General features: G+C 45.9%; 1 long non-coding RNA gene across 1 annotated transcript in view; it reads left to right on the forward strand.

Moving 5' to 3' along the window:
- LOC147108610 (uncharacterized) overlaps nucleotides 1–18207 on the forward strand; it is a 115000-nt gene extending 96793 nt beyond the window's left edge. Inside the window, exon 3 of the long non-coding RNA XR_015080615.1 lies at nucleotides 13918–18207. This is a non-coding gene — a long non-coding RNA (uncharacterized LOC147108610). The remainder of the gene's footprint in view (nucleotides 1–13917) is intronic.
- The last annotated feature ends 4428 nt before the right edge of the window (nucleotides 18208–22635 follow it).

A 22635-nucleotide genomic window follows, 5' to 3' on the forward strand; every position in this document is an offset into this window, starting at 1 on the left:
AAGCCACCGGGTTTTTCCACTCATCCAAGACGCCGCCACCTACCTGGAGGCCTGCAACATTCTAAAGGCCCACTATCAGCGGCCTACCAACGAGGTGTACGCCAGGCATCTGCTTGCTACCGGAGAGTCGCTAGAGGACTTTCTAGTCACCCTAAAAGTGCTTGGCAAAGACTGCAAATGCAAAGACGTGAAAGCCACGGTATACACAGATGAGCTTATTCGGGATGCCTTTATCGCAGGCCTTAGCTCTAATTACATCCGGCAGAGACTGCTAGAGAAAACGGGCCTAGATCTGACACAGGCTGTGGACACAGCGCGATCGCTGGATGTGGCTCAGAAGAACTCTGACTCCTACTCTTCAGGCCGCGCGGCCCACGCCGCCTCTGCTTCCCCGCCTGGTAGCCCAACACCGTCGGGGCCCTGCTCTCCCCCCAGAAGCCCTACGACCGCCGCGACACATCGGGGCCCCAAATGCTACTTCTGCGGGCAGCCGAAGCACACCAGGAACCTGTGCCCGGCGAAAGGCACCACCTGCTGTAAGTGCGGTAAGAAGGGGCACTTTGGGAAGGTGTGCAGAGGGAACCCCGCAGGCAAACCCGCCACCGCCGCGTGCGCGCCGTGAGAGCGGCCATCTTGGACGCCATCTTGTCCGACCTCGTGGGGTCCGCCATCTTGCGAGCAGACATCGTGGACGCCATCTTACCCGGCCTTGTGTGGCCCACCATCTTGTCCCGATCAGGGCCCTACAGTGGCGTCGATCACAGTGGACCAGTCCAGACCGCACCCACTATCCAAATCGATGGTGGACATCGAGGTAAACGGGTGCAAGGTTAAATGTTTAATTGACAGCGGGAGCACGGAGAGCTTCATTCACCCTGGTCTGGTACAACGACTCTCTCTAACTATAGTCCCTACTCAGGGCACGATCTCTATGGCCGACAAAACCCAGATATCGACTATTGCGGGTTACTGCGCGGTACGATTGTCCGTTAAAGGCACTGTATATAATAATTTTAAACTGTTAATTATGAAGGATTTATGTGTGAGCATGATCTTGGGCCTGGATTTTCAGTGCCACCACCAAAGCATCACGCTCAATTTCGGTGGGACCCAGCCACCCCTCACAGTGTGCGGTCTGGCTACCCTGAAGGTAAAGCCGCCTTCGCTATTTGTGAACCTTACCCCTAACTGCCGGCCAATAGCGACCAAAAGCAGGAGGTACAGCTGGGAGGACAGGCGGTTTATCGCGACCGAGGTAGACAGGCTCCTGAGGGAGCGCATTATTGAACGCAGCAACAGCCCGTGGTGCGCCCAAGTGGTGGTGGTGAGGGGTAGCGAGAAGAAGCAGATGGTGATTGACTATAGTCAAACAGTCAACATCTATACCCAACTAGACGCCTACCCGCTACCCCGCATATCCGAGATGGTGAACCAAATCGCCCAATACCGGGTGTTCTCCACTATCGACCTCAAGTCAGCGTACCACCAGCTCCCTATCAGACCAGAGGACCGTTCGTACACCGCCTTCGAGGCAAACGGATGCCTCTACCAGTTCCTCAGAGTCCCCTTTGGGGTGACGAATGGGGTCTCGGTCTTTCAGAGGGAGATGGACTGCATGGTCGATGACCAACACTTGCAGGCAACCTTCCCTTATCTCGACAACGTCACCATCTGCGGCCACAACCAACAGGACCACGACTCAAACCTCGCGAGGTTTCTGAAAACCGCACAAAAACTCAACCTCACTTACAACGAGGACAAGTGCGTTTTCAACACCACGCGCCTCTGCATACTAGGCAGCGTGGTGGAGAATAGGGAAATCGGACCAGACCCCGACCGATTGCGCCCCCTACGGGAGCTGCCCCTGCCCAACACTCCCAAAGCCCTGAAAAGGCGCCTGGGGTTATTCTCGTATTATGTCCAATGGGTCCCTAACTACTCTGATAAAGCCCGCCCCCTCTTGAAAGCATCCTCTTTCCCGCTCTCTGCTGAGGCCCATGCTGCCTTCAAAAGCATTAAGCAGGATATTGAGCGGGCCACGCTACAGGCAGTGGATGAGAACACTCCCTTTCAAGTGGAAAGTGATGCGTCTGACTTTGCCTTGGCGGCCACCCTCAACCAGGCGGGGCGGCCCGTAGCTTTCTTCTCGAGGACCCTCCAGGGGCCCGAGATCAGACACTCCTCCGTGGAAAAGGAGGCCCAAGCCATCGTGGAGGCAGTGCGCCACTGGCGGCACTACCTAGCCGGCAAACGCTTCACCCTACTTACCGACCAGCGGTCGGTAGCGTTTATGTTCAATAATAAACAGAGGGGGAAGATTAAAAATGATAAGATTCTTAGGTGGCAGATCGAGCTCTCCACCTTCGAGTACGACATCGTATACCGGCCGGGGGCCCTTAATGAATCCCCCGACGCCCTCTCATGAGGGATGTATGCCAACGCCACCGGGGATCGGCTACAGACCCTCCACAACGACCTCTGCCACCCAGGGGTCACACGGCTGTTCCATTTCATAAAGTCCCGCAACTTACCCTACTCGATTGAGGAAGTTCGGTCTCTGACCAGGAACTGCCGCACTTGCGCTGAGTGCAAGCCTCGGTTCTACCGCCCTGATAGAGCCCACCTAATCAAAGCTACACGGCCCTTTGAGCGGCTTAGCTTAGATTTCAAGGGTCCCCTCCCGTCCGTCGACCGCAATGTTTACTTCCTGAACATTGTGGACGAATACTCCCGTTTCCCATTCGCCTTCCCCTGCCCAGACATGACCAGCGCCACGGTCATTAAATGCCTCAACAGCCTGTTCTGCCTGTTCGGTATGCCAAGCTATATCCACACGGATAGGGGGGCGTCCTTCATGAGTGAAGAGCTACGCCAGTACATGCTGTCCAAGGGGATTGCCATGAGCCGTACCACCAGCTACAACCCCCGGGGTAACGGTCAGGTGGAGCGAGAGAACGGGACAGTATGGAGGGCAGTCACCCTAACTCTAAGGACCAAGGGCCTCCCTATCTCCCGCTGGCAGGAAGTCCTCCCAGATGTGCTCCACTCAATACGGTCACTATTGTGTACCGCCACTAATGCCACGCCTCATGAGCTAATGTTTGTGTTTCCCCGGAAATCCACCTCAGGCGTATCCATACCGTCATGGCTCTCCACCCCAGGTCCGGTACTTTTGCGGAAGCATGTGAGGGGCCACAAGACAGACCCTCTCGTGGAGCCAGTGCACCTGCTCCACGCCAACCCACAATATGCGTATGTCCGGCACGCCGACAGACGGGAGGACACTGTGTCCATAAAAGACCTCGCCCCAGCCGGTAACAACAGCAACAACGACAATGACTACAACAACAACAGCAACAACGACAACAACCACAACAACCATTACCCACCCACTCCACCCACTATTCTTTCATCACCCCCGGAAGAACACCAGCCAATGGTACCCCCACCACCTACTCCTTCAACAACCCCGGTGGCACCCCCGGCAGAGACCCAGGAGGTCACCCGGGACACCCAGCTGGCACCCGCGGCACCGCAACCGTTACGTCGGTCACAGAGGACTATCACACCCCCGGACAGACTAAGTCTGTAGAAGGGGTGAATGTGATGAAATATGTCATTCATCAGACTCTGTATTTAACTACATATATTGTATTGCCTGCTCCTGTGTTTGTATTGCCTGCTCCTGTGTTTTACCTTGTATTGTATATAGTGCACCGCCCCCTTTCTCCCCATTGGGTGTGTCGGCTCCGCCCATACCTGGCCCTACTTAAGACAAGCCCAGGCTTGTCTTGCAGCAGAACAGCAGAATGCTAGGTGAAGCTAGGTGAAGACACAGGCATCTTTCTTTGCTAATAAAAGCCTTGTTTTATCCAGTTAACTTTGAGCCTTGAAGTTATTGAGGCGCATCACTAATCTAAAAGGGGAGGAATTGTAATGTATATATCTTTAAGGGGGGAACTATCTTTTACAGCTCATGTATACTGCAGTACCGGCAGTGACCACACCTGTATATAGCACTGAGTAGTAATCTGTACAGATCAGTTCCCGTGTGAGCCACGTTGAGTAAACACCTGTTGTACCGTTCTCCTGCAGTCTGTGTCTTATTATACACGGACACAACACCCCCCATCTTCACCGCCTCCCTGCAGCCAATTGCCACTTCCTGGCCAAAACGGGCGAGCAGCTGACCACCAGCATTCAAATGAGGCCCGGTGGTTAAAATCTGCTAGGCCTCCAAATCAAACTCTCGCACAGGAATGTCGTCCACTGCCACTGGCTTCTCGCAAGGGGTTGAAACTAGCCCTACACTCTAGCCAATCCAAAGAGTTTATGCACTGTATTAATGATTACTTCATGGAGTAATTTCCCAAAGAATACCTAAGTTGTCTACTGTAAGATAAATCATTTTGAAGGCTTGTGCTGTTGATATAAAGACAAGAGTCATTGGTTTGCTAAAGGAGAAGCATCAACTATTACTACAACTTGCATTTAGATTGTTGAAGGAGAAGCATCTAATATGTTTAAATAAACCAAATCCATATCGTGAAAACAATAGGAAAACAACATATGTGCCAAAAATTTCCTATGGGGTTGTCCCAATTAACCACCATGTCATCAGCACACAATGTACTTGGGGTTTCCACTGATCTTACGCCAAAGTTATGGGACCCAATCAGGAGAACTTGAGGAAATTCCCAACAAAGGGATTGGGGAAACTAAAAGGTATAAACAACCTGTGGAAATGTCAAACCCAAGGTGGTTCTTAAATGAGAAGTGACAACAACTTGCAATTATATAGCGCCTTTAACGTAGTAAAACATCCCAAGGCACTTCACAGGAACGTAATCAAAAACAATTTGACACCAAGCCACATAAGGAGATATTAGGGCAAAGGAAAGCTAAGTTTTAAGGTGTGTCTTAAAGGAGGAGAGAGAGGTAGAGAGGCAGAGAGATTTAGGGAAGGATTTCCAGAGCTTAGGACCAAGGCAGCTGAAGGCACGGCCACCAATGGTGGAGCGATAAAAATCAGGGATGCGCAAGATGCCAGAATTGGAGGAGCGCAGAGATCACGGAGGGTTGTATGGCTGGTGGAAGTTACAGAGATAGGCAGGGGCGAGGCAATGGAGGGATTTGAAAACAAGGATGAGAATTTTAAAATCAAGCCATTGCCAAACTGGGAGCCAATGTCGGTCAGCGTGCACAGGGTTGATGTGTGAACGGGACTTGGTGTGAGTTAGGATACGGGCAGTAGAGTTTTGCATGAGCTTTCGTTTATGTAGGGTGAAAGTTGGAAGGCCAGCCAGGAGGGCATTGGAATAGTCAAGTTTGGAGGTAACAAAATCATGGATGAGGGTTTCAGTAGCAAATGAGCTGAGGCAGGGGCATAGTCGGGTGATGTTACAGAGGTGGAAGTAGGTGGTCTTGGTGATGGAGCGGCTATGTGGTTGGAAGCTCATCTCAGCATCAAATACGACACCAAGGCTGCGAGCGGTCTGATTCAGCCTCAGACAGTTGTCAGGGAGAGGGATGAAGTTGGTGGCTAGGGAACGGTGTGCGTGGTAGAGACCAAAGATAACAGCTTCGGTCTTCCCGATATTTAGTTGGAGGAAACTTTTGCTCATCCAGGATGTCGGACAAGCAGTGTGAAAAATCAGAGACAGTGGAGGGGTCGAGAGAAGTGGTGAGCAATGTTCCCTCCAATTTTTGGGAGCTGCGTGACCCATTCAAATTTCCGCACATGCACGGTTTTCCATTTAAAAGCCGCTGAGCAGCCTGCGCAGGACCTCCAGACCACTGCACGGCCACGGGGCTTAATGGGAACATTAGTGGTGAGGTAGAGCTGTGTGTCCTCAGCATACATGTGGTACCTGTCATTGTGTTTTCGGATGATGTCATCGAGGAGCAGAAATAGGAGGGGACCAAGAATAGATCCTTGGGGGACTCCAGAGGTAACGGTGCGGGAGCGGGAAGAGAAGCTGTTGCAGGTGATTCTCTGGCTACGACTGGAGAGATAAGAATGAAACCAGGCAAGGGCAGTCCCACCCAGCTGGACGACAGTGGAGAGGCATTGGAGAAGGATGGAGTGGTCAAAGGCTGCAGACAGGTCAAGAAGGATGAGGAGGGATAGTTTACCATGGTCACAGTCACATAGGATGTCATTTATGATTTTGATAAGGGCCGTTTCAGTACTGTGACAGGAGCAGAAACCTGATTCGAGGGATTCAAACATGGAGTTGTGGGAAAGATGGGCATGGATTTGGGAGGTGACTGCTCATTCAAGGACTTCGGCGATAAAAGGGAAGATGGAGATGGGGCAGTAGTTTGCAAGGACAGAGGGGTCAAGGGTATTTCTTTTGAGGAGAGGGATGATGATGGCAGATTTGAAGTGGAGGGTGACAGTACCTGAGGCGAGGAAACCGTTAACAATATCAGCTAACACCAGTGACACAGAATAAATGCTTCAAAGCCCCAATTTTGTAACTTTAGCAAGATGAGGGCTGCACCTGCCCAAGTGAGCCTGTTCCAGTAGCAAGGTGAGCTCACCTCATCGAAATTTGCAAGGCTAGCTCCTCCTCCTCATTTTAGTAGGCATGAAAAAAATGGGTCTCTCTCCTCTGTTAGGCAGTCCTTCGAAGCCAAGGATGACTTTTTTCCACATTAACAATGAGTTCTTAGGTGACTGATGAGTCCAATGCGGGACCTACAGTCTCTGTCACAAGTGGGGCAGACGGTGGTTGAAGGGGCGGGTGGGTGGGGTGCTTGGATTGACGTGCGCTCCTTGCGCGGCTTGCGCTTGGCTTCCGCTTGCTCCTGGCGAAGAGACTCGAGGTGTTCGGCGCCTTCCCAGATTCTTCTCCTTCACTTTGTGTGATCTAGGGCCAAGGATTCCCAGGTGTCGGTGGGGGTGTTGCACTTTTTCAAGGAGGCTTTGAGGGTGTCCTTGAAATGTTTTCTCTGCCCACCTGGGGCTCTCTTGCCGTGTCAGAGCTCTGAGTAGTGCGCTTGTTTTGAGAGTCTCGTATCGGGCATACGGACGATGTGATCTGTCCATCGGGGCTGATCGAGCGTGGTCAAAGCTTCGCTGCTGGGGATGTTGGCCTGAGCAAGAGCACTGACGTTGGTGCGCCTATCCTGCCAATGGATTTGCAGGATCTTGCGGAGGCAGCATTGGCTTTGAGATGCCTGCTGTACATGGTCCATGTCTCTGAGGCATACAGGAGGGCAGGTATCACTACTGCTCTGTAGACCATGAGCTTGGTGCCGTGTTTGAGGTCCTGGTCTTCAAACATTCTCTTCCTCAGGCGACCGAAGGCTGCACTGGCACATTGAAGGCGGTGTTAGACTTCGTTATCGACGTCTGCCCTTGTTGACAGTAGGCTCCCGAGGTATGGAAAGTGGTCCACCTTGTCCAAGGCCTTGTTGTGGATTTTGATAATCGGGGGGGGGGCAGTACTGTGTGGCGGGGGCAGGTTGGTAGAGGATCTTTGTCTTACGGATGTTTAGTGTAAGGCCCAAGCTCTCGTGCGCTTCGGTGAAGGTGTTGACGACGGTTTGGAGTTCGATCTCCGAGTGTGCGCAGACGCAAGCGTTGTCTGCATATTGTAATTCGACGACAGAGGATGGGACGACCTTGGATCTGGACTAGAGGCGACGGAGGTTGAACAGTTTCCCATTTGTTCTGTAAATTAGCTCCACTCCAGCGGGGAGCTTACTGAGGATGCGATGGAGCATTGCAGCAAGGAAGATCGAGAACGAGCAGGGAACTTGACCAGCAATATAATTGGCTGGGGGTGGGGGTTGGGAATCTAACAGGTCAGCAACTCTTAAAGGACTGCTGTTCACTATTAAAGAAGTTTCGAGTTCTTGTTATAGCAAAAATTGTGCTTGGTAAAGAAAACATGCAGCCAACTACATCTTACATAAGTTTGCACTTCAGCATTAAACAATGCGAATTGAAATGATTTTTCTAGTAGATTGCAGCCTGATAATATGATTGTTTTATTTAAAATATACTGCAGCCAGTTTCTAAAAATTGTATTCATACAATGAGAGGGGATTTGGATAATATTATGTTTTTGGATAATGTAAAGCACAATATTGTAATCATAACTGACTGTTATTAATCATTGCTAGGAAAAATTGATAGCTTCATTTCATCAAAAATCAGTGGTACTGACAAGGCTACCTTCAGCAATTTTATTTTTCCTCTTTTATCTTTATTTAGCATGTATCATTTTTTAATGTGATATTATTTAATTCCATTTTCCTTTCCTCATTTTTCTTTTTTTCTCATTAGCTGCTGCAGTTTGCAGTTCTACACTTCATTTCTCCATTTACTTTTTTTCTCTCAGGTTCATTTGTTCTATTTTTAATATTTTACTTTTCCCATTCCTTGTTACTGTTATTTGAACCCTACCTTTCATCCTCAATTTTTATTTATTTCTTCAGTCTCTGCATTCTCTATTTCAAGGTTTTCTTCCCATTATTTTATACTCTCTATAGTCATTAATATTTCCTTCATGTTTTCTCTTTCTTTGGTTGTTGAATCCATACTGCAGTAACATTTTCTTCATATTTCCTTAAACTTGATCACAATCAGGATCTCTCACAATTAATTTCACTTTTAAATGTTATTTTTCTGCCTCTATGTCAGTTTTTTCACAGCATGTATCATTACGTTGATAAAAAGTATGAGCAGGCAACCTGCTCCTAGAATTCGGCCAATGTTGTTCTCAAACTTACTTCAAGAAGGTGCACAAGAGTAACATGAGGTGACACAATCTCTGATCTCCCTGTTTAGAGTAGATCTTGCTACCTCTCTCATGCATGGCCTAGACGAGGTCAGGAACTCAGTATGTGGGAAATTGTGGGTCAAAAAACACAGTCTTATCACCACATTGGGCTAACTACAATTCATTGTCTTTCGGATGAGACGTTAAACCGAGGCCTCGTCTGCCCTGTAAGATGGACGTAAAAGATCCTATGGCACTATTTTGCAGAAGAGTTGGGGAGTTCTCCCCGATGCCTTGGCCAATATATATCCCTCAATCAACATCATTAAAAAAAAAATCAGGTTATCTGGTCATTATTGCTGTTTGTGGAAACTTGCTGTGCGCAAATTGGCTGCCGCGTTTCCTACATTACAACAGTGACTACACTTCAAAAGTACTTCATTGGTTTTAAAGTGCTTTAGGACGTCCTGAGATCAAGAAAGGCGCTATATAAATGCAAGTCTTCTTTTCTTTTATTGGCTCCCGGGATCGATTCCCTTACCCTAGTAAAGATTTGGAGCCTTTAGAAGGTGTCAAAAGGAACTTACACTAGGGGGGTGATTTTGCCAATGGGGACGCGATGGAGGACGGACTGCTGCTTGTCGGGTTTTACTCCTGCCTCCATCGACGTCCAGCTAACCCACACTATTGACCTTGACTGACCTTGTTAAATCCGTCCAGCGGGCTTAGCAGGCCAATTAAGTGAAAGCCGGTTATTGGTGGCGTCAGTGAGTGATGTTTCATCTCTCAAGAGCTTTTGACAGATGAATTGTCATCGTTTGACAGCTCTGTGAAGCTGTCAAACACTGACAATCTGCTTTCTAAGTTGAAACCTGAGACACAGGCTTACTTAGAGGTCTATCCTGAGCAGAAAGCAGAAGGCTGATGCATTTGAGAATGCAACAGCCATTCTGCTTTCTCTGTCGGTGAGATGAGAGACTCCCGAGACCTGAAGAGTTGAAACCTGGAGGAGGAAGTAAAGGTAGGTAAAGCTTTTAAAACACTTAAGACTCACCTCACACACATACCTCTACACACATGCACCCATCACTCACCTGCACACCGGACATCTCGGCCCCTCCGACCCCCGCAGACCCACGGCTCGCCTCGCTGACCCTGGCAAGGTTCGGAGCCATCGGGAAGCCCACACTTTAGGTGGCAAAATAGGGATTATCCAAAAAACTGCCTGTTAACTACCTGTTAATAGGCAGTTAATTGGCACTAATCCCCTTCCCGCCTCAAGGAGGCAGCTCCCAACACGGGTCAGGTACCCACCTCCTGGGAAGATGGCACGGAGGCTGGTTGGGGGCGGGATGGGTAACCGCCCCCAGATTCTGCCATTTTCCCTGCAGTCCCGCCTCCATACCCACCTCCCCAAGGCTGGCAAAATCACCCCTAGGTCTCCACTGACACACTTCCTTGAAGTGAAGGGTTTAGTACATGTGGTGGGCTTCCCAACTGGAATTTCAAGGTGAGCCAAAATGTGGCAGAATTCCGGTTCTGGACCATTTTCTGCCTCCCCCCCCCCCCATGGTGTGAAACCGGCGTTCTACCCGATCCCATGGGTTCCTGCCAGGCGAGTTAGGTTACCCACTTGGTCTTAACTGCCCAGCCAAAGGGAATATTTTTTTTTAACAAATGTTTCTCATCTCCCCTCCCTTTCTACCTTGGAGGTTGACATCTTGATGCATGGTGGCAGTTGTCCTCGAGTACCTTGCGCAAAGGCCATTATTCATCTGTGAGCCTCAGCAGGCTATTTACCACAGGAGGCATCACAGCCAAGCATGACTCTGTGCTCACCTGATGTACACTCGTACACACTTTCAGCCAGAGGCACCAAAGTCAATTGTAACGCCCCTACTGCCACCTCATCTGAGACCAACTCATTGAGTACAGACTATGGATTGAGCCTGGGACCTTCCTGGTCTGTATGGCTCCTTTACTCACTGAATAAATTGACGAATCCACTGGGGGAACCCATGAAGTGAAAATCCAATGGACCATTCACAGCCATATCCTGTAATGCTTCGATGCCCAATAGACTGAATTCATATCACTTTGATGTACATCACCGAGACAAACCTCCAACCCTATACCTGTAAGGTTTACAGTACTCTGCTCTAACCAGCAATAAACAGTATTTCCAGAAGAGGAAGCATGGCAGCAAAAAGAGGAAGCTGAGTGGAAACCTATAAATGGAGAAACCATGAGAAAACAACATTTTACAAATTCTGCAGGAAGAAACTGGAAAACAATGCATTAAAGTGACTGCAGTCCATTGAGCTTAATTGCCATTTATAGGAAAAATAAGCCATAACAGTCTGATATTTTGTCCATGACCTATTTGTTACAGTTTATCCTTGCTTACATTGCTGTTCTAACTTCCCATTTGTGGTGAACAGAGTGGATTAACAGTAAAACTGCAAACAGTGCAGTCATTTACTTCAATGCTAGTCTGAGGTAATGACATTTCTAGGCCAGTTTAGAGTTGGTTACAAGCCAATATATTTCAAATTCAGGTTGGCTTTATCTCTGCATTTTTGCAACAAATAGTTGGTGTAAACAGTCTCATTTGACTTTCTGGTCATTTTCTAGCTCAAGAAAAGCTATAGCACATGGATGTACTGGCTTGGTAATTTGATACCAACAGCATACGAACAAGATTAAGGCAGAGCTGAGTGGGCAAGGAGAGCTCACATTCAGTTTGAATTAATGTGATCTCCCAGTATCAACAGGCTGCAAGTTTAAAAACTGTTAAATCTCATTAATAAGGGCACCAAAATTAATTCATCAATCTAATTGTTACTGTATTATCTAAGTCAGTAAATGTTAAAATATAATACAGTAGTGAGTTTCCTAGCAATTCTTACTCATATGATTTCATTCTGCCAAACCTAATAGAAACTTTGCAGTCACTTCCTCATTTACATAAACAGAGACTGAGACGGAAATTTGTTAGCGACTGCACATTTTAAAAAATTTCTCCCCTCTCCGGTTCCACAGTCTCCTATATCGCACCCAAATTAACATTATTCATGTATGAACCTTGACATTAATTGTTGGCAGCTTGTTCAATCATGGTTGAATAAAATATAAAATAAAACCACTGCATTACAGCTGAACCTGACCTTGTGCTTATCTGATATCCAAACACATGCATTGCTAGCAGGAGTTGCAGGGTAGTTATCAGGAGTGAGAACACTAGCCAATTTTCCTCTCCCTAAGTGAGGCCATTTATAGCACTCCCACGGCCATACCGGCTGATATCAGTTAACTCAGCTCACCAGGGATTGAACCTGGAACATTTATGCCCTGTATGGCTCAAAAACCCAGTGAATAAATTTGCTGAACCACCAGGAGATTCACAGTTGTTGTACATTATATTTTCAACACCTCCACTCATTTGAATGAAACAATAGAAAACATTTGGGGCAGTTTCAGTTGCAGTAGATTTCAGCATTGGCATTGATACCTTTTTCCAGTTCATTCCACTGCAAACTTATTGCAATTTAATTTAAATTCAATTGTTCGATGTTAATGTGCTAATGATCTATTTGGAATCCTCATTAAAGTAAACTGCTCCAGAAGATTCAAAGGGGAAAAAAACCAGTGGGAATGGAACAAAACCCTCTCAAAGTGTAAAGCTAGACTGACCGCCCGATAAATTATGTTTTGCACTTTTGAAGCTCCCACACCACAGAGAGGAGAAGGACCAGGAAGGAAATTGCTTCTGAAAGATAGCATTACCTTCCAGGTCAAAAAGATTAAGTTTGGCTTGACAGATGTTTACAGACATGAAAATGAAGGGCTTGCTGTCAGAAGATGCGCCTTGAGGGAAATTGAGGGTAGATGAGACCCAAAACCAATCTGAACTCATTGCTTTACAGGATATGAACATCTTTATATCTTCTAAGGCAGTGGTTTATGGGGTAGCTGGGTGTGATAATGACCAGCAAGGATGAAAGTCCAATTAGTAACCATACTACATATGTACTGATTAAACATTTATAAGTAACACTGAAAACATTGCAAGTTAATCAACTTTTACCAATGATACATGCTAAGATGTAGTTTCCATCAAAGTGCATTTCCATCAAAGCAATTTCCTTCCTGGTCCTTCTCCTCTTTGTGGTGTGGGTTATATGGGAGCTTCAGAAGTGCAAAACATAATTTATCAGGTGGTGAGGAGGAGAGTGATAGACTTCAAGAAGACATAGACAGGCTGGTGAAATGGGCGGACACGTGGCAGATGAAACTTAACGCAGAAAAGTGTGAAGTGATACATTTTGGTAGAAAAAATGAGGAGAGGACATATAAATAAAATGGTACAATCCTGAAGGGGGTGCATGAACAGAGACTTGGGGGTATGTGTGCCCCAACTGGAGTACTGTGTCCAATTCTGGGCACCACACTTTAGGAAGGATGTGAAGGCCTTAGAAAGGGTGCAGATAAGAGTTACAAGAATGATTCTAGGAATGAGGGACTTCAGTTACGTTGATAGACTGGAGAAGCTGGGGTTTTTCTCCTTGGAGCAGAGAAGATTGAGAGGAGATTTGATAGAGGTGTTCAAAATCATGAGGTGTCTGGACAGAGTAGATAGAGAGAAACTGTTCCCACTGGCAGAAGGGTCGAGAACCAGAGGACGCAGATTTAAGGTGATTGGCAAAAGAACCAAAGGCGACATAAGAAAAAACTTTTTTACTCAGCAAGTGGTTAGGATCTGGAATGCACTGCCTGAAAGGGTGGTGGAGATAGACTCAATCACGGCTTTCAAAAGGGAGCTGGATAAGTATATGAAGGAAAGAAATTTGCAGGGCTACGGGGATAGAGTAGGGGAGTGGGACTAGCTGAAATGCTTTTGCAGAGAGCGGGCACGGGCTCGACGGGGCTGTAACCTTTCTATGATTCTATGATTCTATGAATAAAAATAATTTAATCAAGCTAGTGAAGACTACAATCAACGTTAAAAGTAATTGTCAAACAGATACAATAGGCACACACTGAGGATTATACTTTGAAAACTGATAAAGTCAGACACTGAAGATATACATGAAGTGAATTATGTTATTTGACATGGCAACGCAGTGAAATTTGCTGTGGGCCAACTGAACAAATAATTTTTTCTATTTATATTTGTTCACAGATGAGAAATGGCTGACATATGGCTAAGAAGATGAAAGAGAAAATCCAGAAGTTATCCAAACTCACCTGAGAAACAAAATGATGAGGTCTTCTCAAGCAATGTTAAATAATATATGATATTGTATTTCTAAATATGTAATATATATATATATGTATAAAGTGTGTGCATATGTAAGTCCTGATTTTGTTCTACACCAAAATTTGAGCATTTGCATGGCTATACCTTGCATGGAACATAGGAATGGGGGGTGGTCCATGCCCCTCTTTTGCCTAGATTCCATGTGCTTGCAAAATGTATGCAAGAACAAAGTAACTTGCATTTATATAGTGTCTTTCACAGCCTCAGGACAAAACCAACAACAACAACTTGCATTTATAAAGCCCCTCTTATGTAGTAAAACATCCTCTTATGCTTCATAAGAGCCTAATCATACAAAAAAATTGACACTGAGACAAATAAGGAGACATTAGGACAGGTGACCAAAAGCTTGGTCAAAGAAATAGGTTTTAAGGAGTGTCTTAAGGGAGGAGTGAGAGATGGAGAGCTATAGGGAGGGAATTCCAACACTTAGAACCTAGACAGCTGAAGGCACAGCCGCCAATGGTGAGGTGAAGGAAGTCAGGGATGCATAAGAGGGCAGAATTGGAGGAACGCAGAGTTCTCGGAGGGTTGTAAGGCTGGAGGAGGTTACAGAGATAGGGAGGGGCGAGGCAATGGAGGGATTCGAAAACAAGGATGAGAATTTTAAAATCGACCCATTGCCAGACTGGGAGCCAATGTAAGTCAGCGAGCACAGGGTTGATGGGTGAATGGGACATGGTGCGAGTTAGGACACACCAAAGGACGTCACAACCAATGAAGTCACTGTTGCAGTGCAGGAAATGCACCAACTAATTCGTGCACAGCAAGGTCCCACAAACGGCAATGAGATAAATTACCAGATAATCTGTTTTTAGTGATGTTGGTAGAGGGATAAATATTAGCCAGGACACAGGGAGAACTGCCCTGCTCTTCTTCGAACAGTGCCATTCAGGTGAGATGCTCCCACTGTGTTTATGGTCTCAGTGAGGCCTCTACTAAAGAATAGCTTTGGTATTGGAATGGCAGAATGCAATGTAGAACAAGTGCTCATCTAATCTAACAATAACACCTTTTGATGCCTCATATATGGAGACAAGTGATTGCTTGTTGTGGACTGTAGCAGGTTGAATGAGGGCTCTGGTCCCCGAGTTAGGGTATGGCCCCTTTAAGAACTTCCCCATTAAAGATAATTGCACCTGGAGTGGGAACAGACTTTCCCCAACCAGTGACGCATGAAAGGGGAGGTTCAGGGTTGTTGAGAGGGGTTCAGTTAGAGAGAGAGAGTGAGGCTGAGAGTTGAAGAGCTAAAAGACATATTGACCTTGTTTTGTGTGCTATGCATTAAAAAGGTGTTTGGAAATTGGATTGATCAAGAACTACTGTTTGTGAAGGAGAGAAAGCCCTAAGATGGTAGGATCTTGTAACACAAAAGAGAGAAGGCCCTAAGACTTTAGAACCTTGTAACAGGACCCACTAAAGTCTGTATTCCCATACAACTCCGATCAAGCACTCAGCATAATTGACCTTTTCCCTGTTATCTGGACTCTTAACATCCCCCACTGTGGTAACATCTATCCTTCATCATGGTATCCCACCTATATCCCTTTTCAAATTTCACGATTATCTTCTACCATAGTGTGTGTATCTGTGCTGATGTCTGCTTCAAGTGGAGTTGGTAATGCATGGTGCTCTGGTGAGTGATGCTCTTTGGATGTGCCTTACAGCACTAGTGGTTCTCCTTATTTTGTGAAGAGAGCAGATGGGATATAACGAGCATATAAACACACTTAGCCATCTGGGTAATGCATTATTGTCACATGTACTATTGTGTGCTTGTGCATTATTCAGTGATAATCCAATTAGGATTAGTAACTTTGACATATAGGAGATGTAGGTCCTAGCAAGCTAAAAGGACTCAAAACAATTAAATCCCCAGGGATGGGTGATATTTATTCTACAGTATATGGGACAACATGTGTGAAGTGCTGATTGAGGGAGTCAATGATGCTGAGGAGGGCATACTAAACTGGAAAGAAACACATATGGTACTAATTTCAAAAATGGTGCCAGAACACATCCAGATTACAGGCTCGCCCATCAATACCAGATCAAATAATGGAGTTATCAAGAGTAAACTTTTACAAGAAGTTCTTTGATAATAAATTAGTGAATAATGTCCTCTAGTATGCATCAATTTTACTCTTAAACATAACAATACAGATGAAGACAGGATGATTGTCCCATGGAAATTTCATTCTGCCGTGCATTCTCTTTTCAATTGTGGTATGTAAAATCTAATTTGCTACTGTACTTTTTTGCTAAGTAGCCCTGCTACTTTCACTTCTAATGCCTTACACCTGCTCTGTCAGCATAACATATATTTGTATATTTATATCCTTACTTTTAAATACTTCTAAGACCAGGGATCGAACCTTGGACCTTTCTAATTTGTATGCCTTAGTTTGTATGTGCCAGATAAACTTGCTGAACTATTGTGGGAGGGGTTGGTAATCTGTTAACAACTATTTTCCTTCATACTCACATATGTCCTGTGTTACTACTTCACAGTAATATTCATGCAGTACCCTTGTACTCTTCTTTAAGATATGCGTCCTCTCCTAAACTCTTTGAGCAGTTGACACAAAGTTGACTCTTTCAATGACAAATTGCCATGCTTGTTGCACCCTTGCCAAATGTGAGAGCTGTCCTCCCTGTGTTAATCTATTGCGATGCTCCATGACATTAACTGACCTTGTCAGGCTTTTCTCAATTTTCTTTGAACCATTCTCACCTAACATTACGCACTATTACATTAATGAACTTATTGACATTTAGGCCAATTAAATGCCTCGTTATTTACTTGAGAAATGTTAAAGGATCATTATTGCAGGTGAGTAATAAATGGCTGTTATTTTTTAGTGATTGCATATGATATTGCAGTTTTAGGAAGTGCCTGTGTCAAAACCAGATATTTCCATACTTACATTAGTGGGTGTGAATGTTATAGGGAAATGGGCATTACTCATGTTTTTCAAAATGACTGTAAAAAAAAATCTCTAAACATTATTAGCAATCACCTACATTATTTGCCTGGGAAATAACAGCACCAGACTTTCCCTTTGTCCCTGACACAAAGAGAACTATTCTTCAACCCATCTACTGCTGTGTGACCCAGAAAGGTTACGGTTCAGAACTCTTTTTCAAAATATGCTTTTAAGACCCACATTTGGGAGCACAAAGAAAAAGAATATATCCTGAGGTTTAAGAAAAATCACTATCTATTAGTGTCACCAAAGAATATTACTAATAAACTGATTTTCGGATGATTTATCTTGTCCCATGTTTTTACAAAGAAATTGTAGTAATTCATTCATAAACTAATGCTTGGTACTCCATTCACTGTCTACCACTTTAGCCATTTAGACATACTTTATTTTGCTAGCACACATATTCCAAGTAGACTCTTTATGGTGATATTAATTATTCATATCTTTACCCATTACATAAGCACACTTATATGTGCCAAACCTTCTTTCCTTTCTAACCTGTTACATCTCATCTGATTATATACTATAGCGTAACATAATCTCTGCTTCTACAGAAAAGAACACTGCATACTTTCTAGAAACCTTCAGAAATATATCCCAGAATTGTCAATTACTGCAGCCGGAACAAATCCCAACATTAGAAAAATGAAAACAGTTTGTTGGTTGTATAGCAATTATTAAAGAGGCACTGTCTTCATGAAAAAATATTTTGCATGCCTTACTTTGAGGGAAAAAGAAACAAAGAAATGTGTATCATTATCACAATCATGTCATGTGCAAACAATATAATGATGCCTTTTGACACAACTTTTGTCACCGTGTCTTGCATCTTTTTGGCAAACATCTTTTTTGAGGACAATACCCATTTAAAATAATTCCCGATGCAATGGGTGGCATAGTGGTTAGCACTGTTGCCTCACAGCGCCAGGGACCCGGGTTCAAATCCAGCCTCGGGTGACTGTCTGTGTGGAGTTTGCACATTCTCCCCGTGTTTGCGTGGGTTTCCTCCGGGTGCTCCGGTTTCCTCCCACAGTCCAAAGATGTGTGGGTTAGGTTGATTGGCCATGATAAAAATTGGCCCTTAGTGTTAGGGGGGGATTAAATACGTGGGGTTATGGGGATAGTGTAAGATTCGAAATTTTCAGCAATAATCACGCAAGAAAACAGGATAAAATAAGACAGTTTATTGACCAAAGTAAGCTTGCACAGAAAAACCTTTGATAAAAGGGCATACAAAATGGCCGCCGGGCCTCGTGATCAGTTTCTGGACCATTTGATTTCTGTTACTGCAAGCCAGACAGGCTTGTGGATTGAAAACAGTAAGCCCGCGAAAGCCAGTATCGGGAAACCGAAACTCAGGGAAACAGCATACATATTCAATGGATTCTAAGTACAGGACGGTTTCAGGCAAACAGGATGGGGCCCATCAAGATATGGGCGGACAATGCATGAACACTTATACCCATTTAATGTACAAAGGAGAAACCGTTTAACAGCCATCAAGGGAAATCTCCAAACCGATCAATATGCGAACCGAGCCACGGTGACAATGTAAACGACATTAAAAGACATTATCGGCCAGGAAGGCCAGTTAAGTTATCACCGGCTCCCGTTACAAGACAAAGCACCCCTGCAGAGATTTCTGCCCGCCAAAATTAATACAAAGACAGGACTATGATTTGGCGGGAGATAAGACTGTCCCAAAAGGGTGTAACTATGGATTTTGAAAAGTCCATCAGCGCCTCTTCTACCTCGGTAGCTTCGGAATTCGATCAGGAAGTTTCGGAAAGGACAACGTGGTCGGTGTTCAGCCAGACAAGGCTCGGCCACGACGGGAAGACGACGAGGGTGGCCCGGGTGCTGTTGTCGGGAGATCATCGACGACCCAGGCCGAAGGAGAAGACACCCTCGGGAAAACGACGATCCAGGCCGGAGAAAAGGACACTCCGGGCCTAGCACTTCCGTGCCTCAACATCCCATCGAGGTGTTGTTCTGTTCCATGAACCCAAATCCACAACAAACTTAGTGGATTTCAACCTTGACGAGCGCTCATCGAGGCTGTGTCTACCCCGCCGCCTCGAGAGAGAGAGAGAGAATATCGACTGCGCCAGAAGTTTCCAGGTCCACGTGACGACGGAAAGCTGTGCTAAAAGATTGCGAACCCCTTTTTGCGATTCTGATAGTGGTGAGCATGATCCCGAGTTCCTCAAATCGAAACTTAGTTTAGGTATTTAGGGGAGGGAGTAAGGTTAAATCGTAATGTGTTTCCCCTTTTACGACGTGCCGTGTGTTAAATCTGTGAGTTATCTAGTTAATTAAGACACAGACTAATTAATAACAATCAAAAACAGGTCTTTACTGGTTGGAGGTAGGGACTATTCTGAATACAAGATTACTGCACAGTGCTTATATACCGGTGTGTTCACCCCCGGTATTACGTCTACAGCAGCCTGAAAAAGTAGTACATCTCTTAAGGTGGAACAGGCTTAAGCTCTCTTAAGGTGGAACAGGTTACATACACAACACTCCTCCCTTCTTAGCTTTATAGTCATCCCCCCCATTTAACATAACGTAATAACATATATACATATATAACTTCATGTTTAACGTAACATATCACAGATTCAGTCTCTGTGGAAAACAGTTCACAGATTCAATCTCTGTGGTGTAGTCGGTTCACGTTACTCATTCAATAGTCCTTTCATGGATTTAACAGCTTGAACTTCCGAACTGATTTGGCTCCGTTCGGAGGGACCACGTGTGTGATCTGGTAGAGGTGATAATGGTTCAGATGGGTCATCTTCTGTTTTTACTTTTCCTTTTCTGCTTCTTGGAGACTCTCTGGGCTCCATTGTCAGCTGCCACAGCTGCCAGCTGCATGCGCAGTTCCTCCTTCTCTTCCTCCTGTTTCCGTCGTAGAGCCAGCTTCTCCCGATGTTCCGTAGACTTTTGGTGCTCCTCCATGATTTCTGCACTTTGGGAGTCGAAGTTACAAGCTGGGCAGGACAGGACATCGTAATATTCGGTGTCGTCCACCAGGTCATGGTAATATTCGGTGTCGTCCTGAGCTAGACCAGTGAGAGGGTCGTCTATTTCCTCCATACCCAGCTGGACGTTAGCCAGCTCTTGTTCCAAATCCAGACATCTTTCCTGAAGAGACTTCTTCATGTGTACCTCTGCATCCAGCTTTTTCTGGGCTTTCAGCAAGTCGTTTACTAGTGACCTCATTTGTGATTTTAATACTTCAACTTCCTTTGGAGATTGATTGATCGGACTATGCAATCCCTCTACCGGAGCAGCTGTTTCAGCGGTCTGTTGTTCTACATTGACGTGAGTCAGCGTACTTTTGGCATCCAATGGCTGCTCTGTTGCAGTCGTTTCAGTCTGTGTCGTCACATCAGCCATCGCAATGACTTTTGAGAGCTCCGAACCCTTTTCCTTTGAAGATCGCAGCTCGTGTTCAAATTTTTCCCATTTCAGAGTCTTGTCCCTCAGCATATGAAGGAGTTGGCTGACCGTTAACTCTTCTGACACCAGATTATGGCACGCACCTTCAGAACCTGAATCAGCTTTGATTCGTTCGGCCTCCTCGTGCAGATGGTTGGTGTGCTCCTGCTCCATTTTCTCCATCAGTTGCTTCTGTTGCCTTTCCAGATTCTCCCACTCTGTAACAAAGAACTTTTTTATTTCATTCATCTCTTGCTCAAAACGGCGAATCATTTGTTCTAATTGCTGTTGTAGTTTGAAATGGAGTTGAGTTCGAGCCCAGTGTCCCTCAAAAATGTGCATATCAGTAGACTTGACAGACTCAGAATTCTCTGTTAAACTATGTTGTTGTTGCTCAGTGGAATTCTGTGCTGAAACTTTGTCTTTTGCACATGGGTTGGTCTTACCATCATCAGTTCTAGAGTCTGGGCTGATTATCTGCACCGAGTTCTCACTCTTTATGGCTTTTAGCGAATGCCAGTCCATATTTATGTTTCTAAACCACTCCCGGCCTAGTAGTGGTGGACCTCCCTCCGGTAGCACATATAAGTCCATTATTTGACTTCCTTCGCCCTTGTTGGCCACTGCAACCTTTATTGTCCCGATGGGGTACACTCTCTGCCCCGTGTAGGTTGTCAATATAATCTCCGTATCCTGTAGGGGAATATGTTGGAATAACCTTCTGTAATCTTTCTTATTCATGACCGACAATACCGATCCAGTGTCCAATTCCATTTTTACTTGGACTCCTTCTATCTGAAGAGTAACCCAAATTGTCTGGAGGTCTGCACCCTTACCAACGTTGAGTACCCTTAAGCTAGCCAGTTCAATACTGCTTGCGTCTGAATCAGACTCCTGTTCGGCCACCTTGTGTACCTTTGCGTATTTCCCTTGCGGTGACTTCTTGTTGCTGGTCTTCTTCGCTGACCTGCATACTCTAGCTATATGTCCAAGCCTACCACTAGTTCTACATTCTTGGTTTTTAAACCAACACTGGTTCTGATCATGCGTTGTCTTTCCACAACGATAACATTTGCCAGAACTCACACCCAATTTGTGTGCACTGAGCTCCGGTGACCGTAGCTGCATTACTGCCGTGCCTCTCGCTGTGGCTTCGTGTGCTGCTGCCATAGTGACCGCCTTCTCAAGCGTCAGCTCATTCTCCTCGAGCAGTCGCTTTTGTGTATCTTGTTTAAATAAACCACACACAAATTTGTCTCGTAGTGCATCTGTCAGTCCCGTTCCAAACTGACAATATTTCGCTAATTTACGCAATTCCAGCAAATATTCAGCATTGCTTTCATGCTGTAGCTGCCTTCTGTCGTAAAATTTAAATCATTCCGCTAGCATCAGCGGCGTGGGGTTTAGATGATCTTTCAGGACAGTAACAATCTCATCGAACGTCTTATCCGCTGGTTCATCTGGTGATAACAGGTGTTTCAATTGCCCGTATGTCTTCGCACCCATTAAATTTAATAATGTTAGTGCTTTATCAGCCTCACGAATTTTATTGGCCTTACAATAATTTTTAACTCGTTCAACATATATGGCCCAATCTTCGATGTCACTATCAAAGTTGCTAATATTCCCGTATTTAGGCATTGTAGTACTTTATCAGATTTGCAATTTCTCAGATTTTTTTTTTTACTGCTATCCGAGATGGCGGCTTCCCGCTCTTGCCGTCGTCCTCCGCCCACAAAATGGCGGTTTTCCCACGCTTGGCGGTCTTCACCCGTCCCCCGACGCCGTCTCCCTTCAGCCCCCGAGTGCGGCCCTTATCTTCGCCGCGATCGCCCGAGTGCGGCCCTTATCTTCGCCGCGATCGCCTGAGTGCGGCCCTTATCAGCGGATGCGACCGCTGGATCGCGAAGTGGCTCCCGACCGAAGCGGCTCTCGGCCCTTATCTGGAGATGCGATCGCTCTCGCGGCTCTCGGCCCTTATCAGGAGATGCGATCGCTCTGTTGAAACGCCTCCCGCTCGAAGCGGCTCTCGCGCCCTATTCCTCCGGCTCCCCCAGCCCCGTTCGTGCGGCCAACGCGGTCGACTGCCTGTCGCGTCGCTGCCCGGCTCAGACAACGGCTTACCCACCACCAAGCTGGAGAA

Source organism: Somniosus microcephalus, chromosome 13 (assembly GCF_052327205.1).
Source record: "Somniosus microcephalus isolate GS21.2 chromosome 13, FLI_Smic_1.0, whole genome shotgun sequence".
In the NCBI taxonomy this organism is placed as follows: Eukaryota; Metazoa; Chordata; class Chondrichthyes; order Squaliformes; family Somniosidae; genus Somniosus; species Somniosus microcephalus.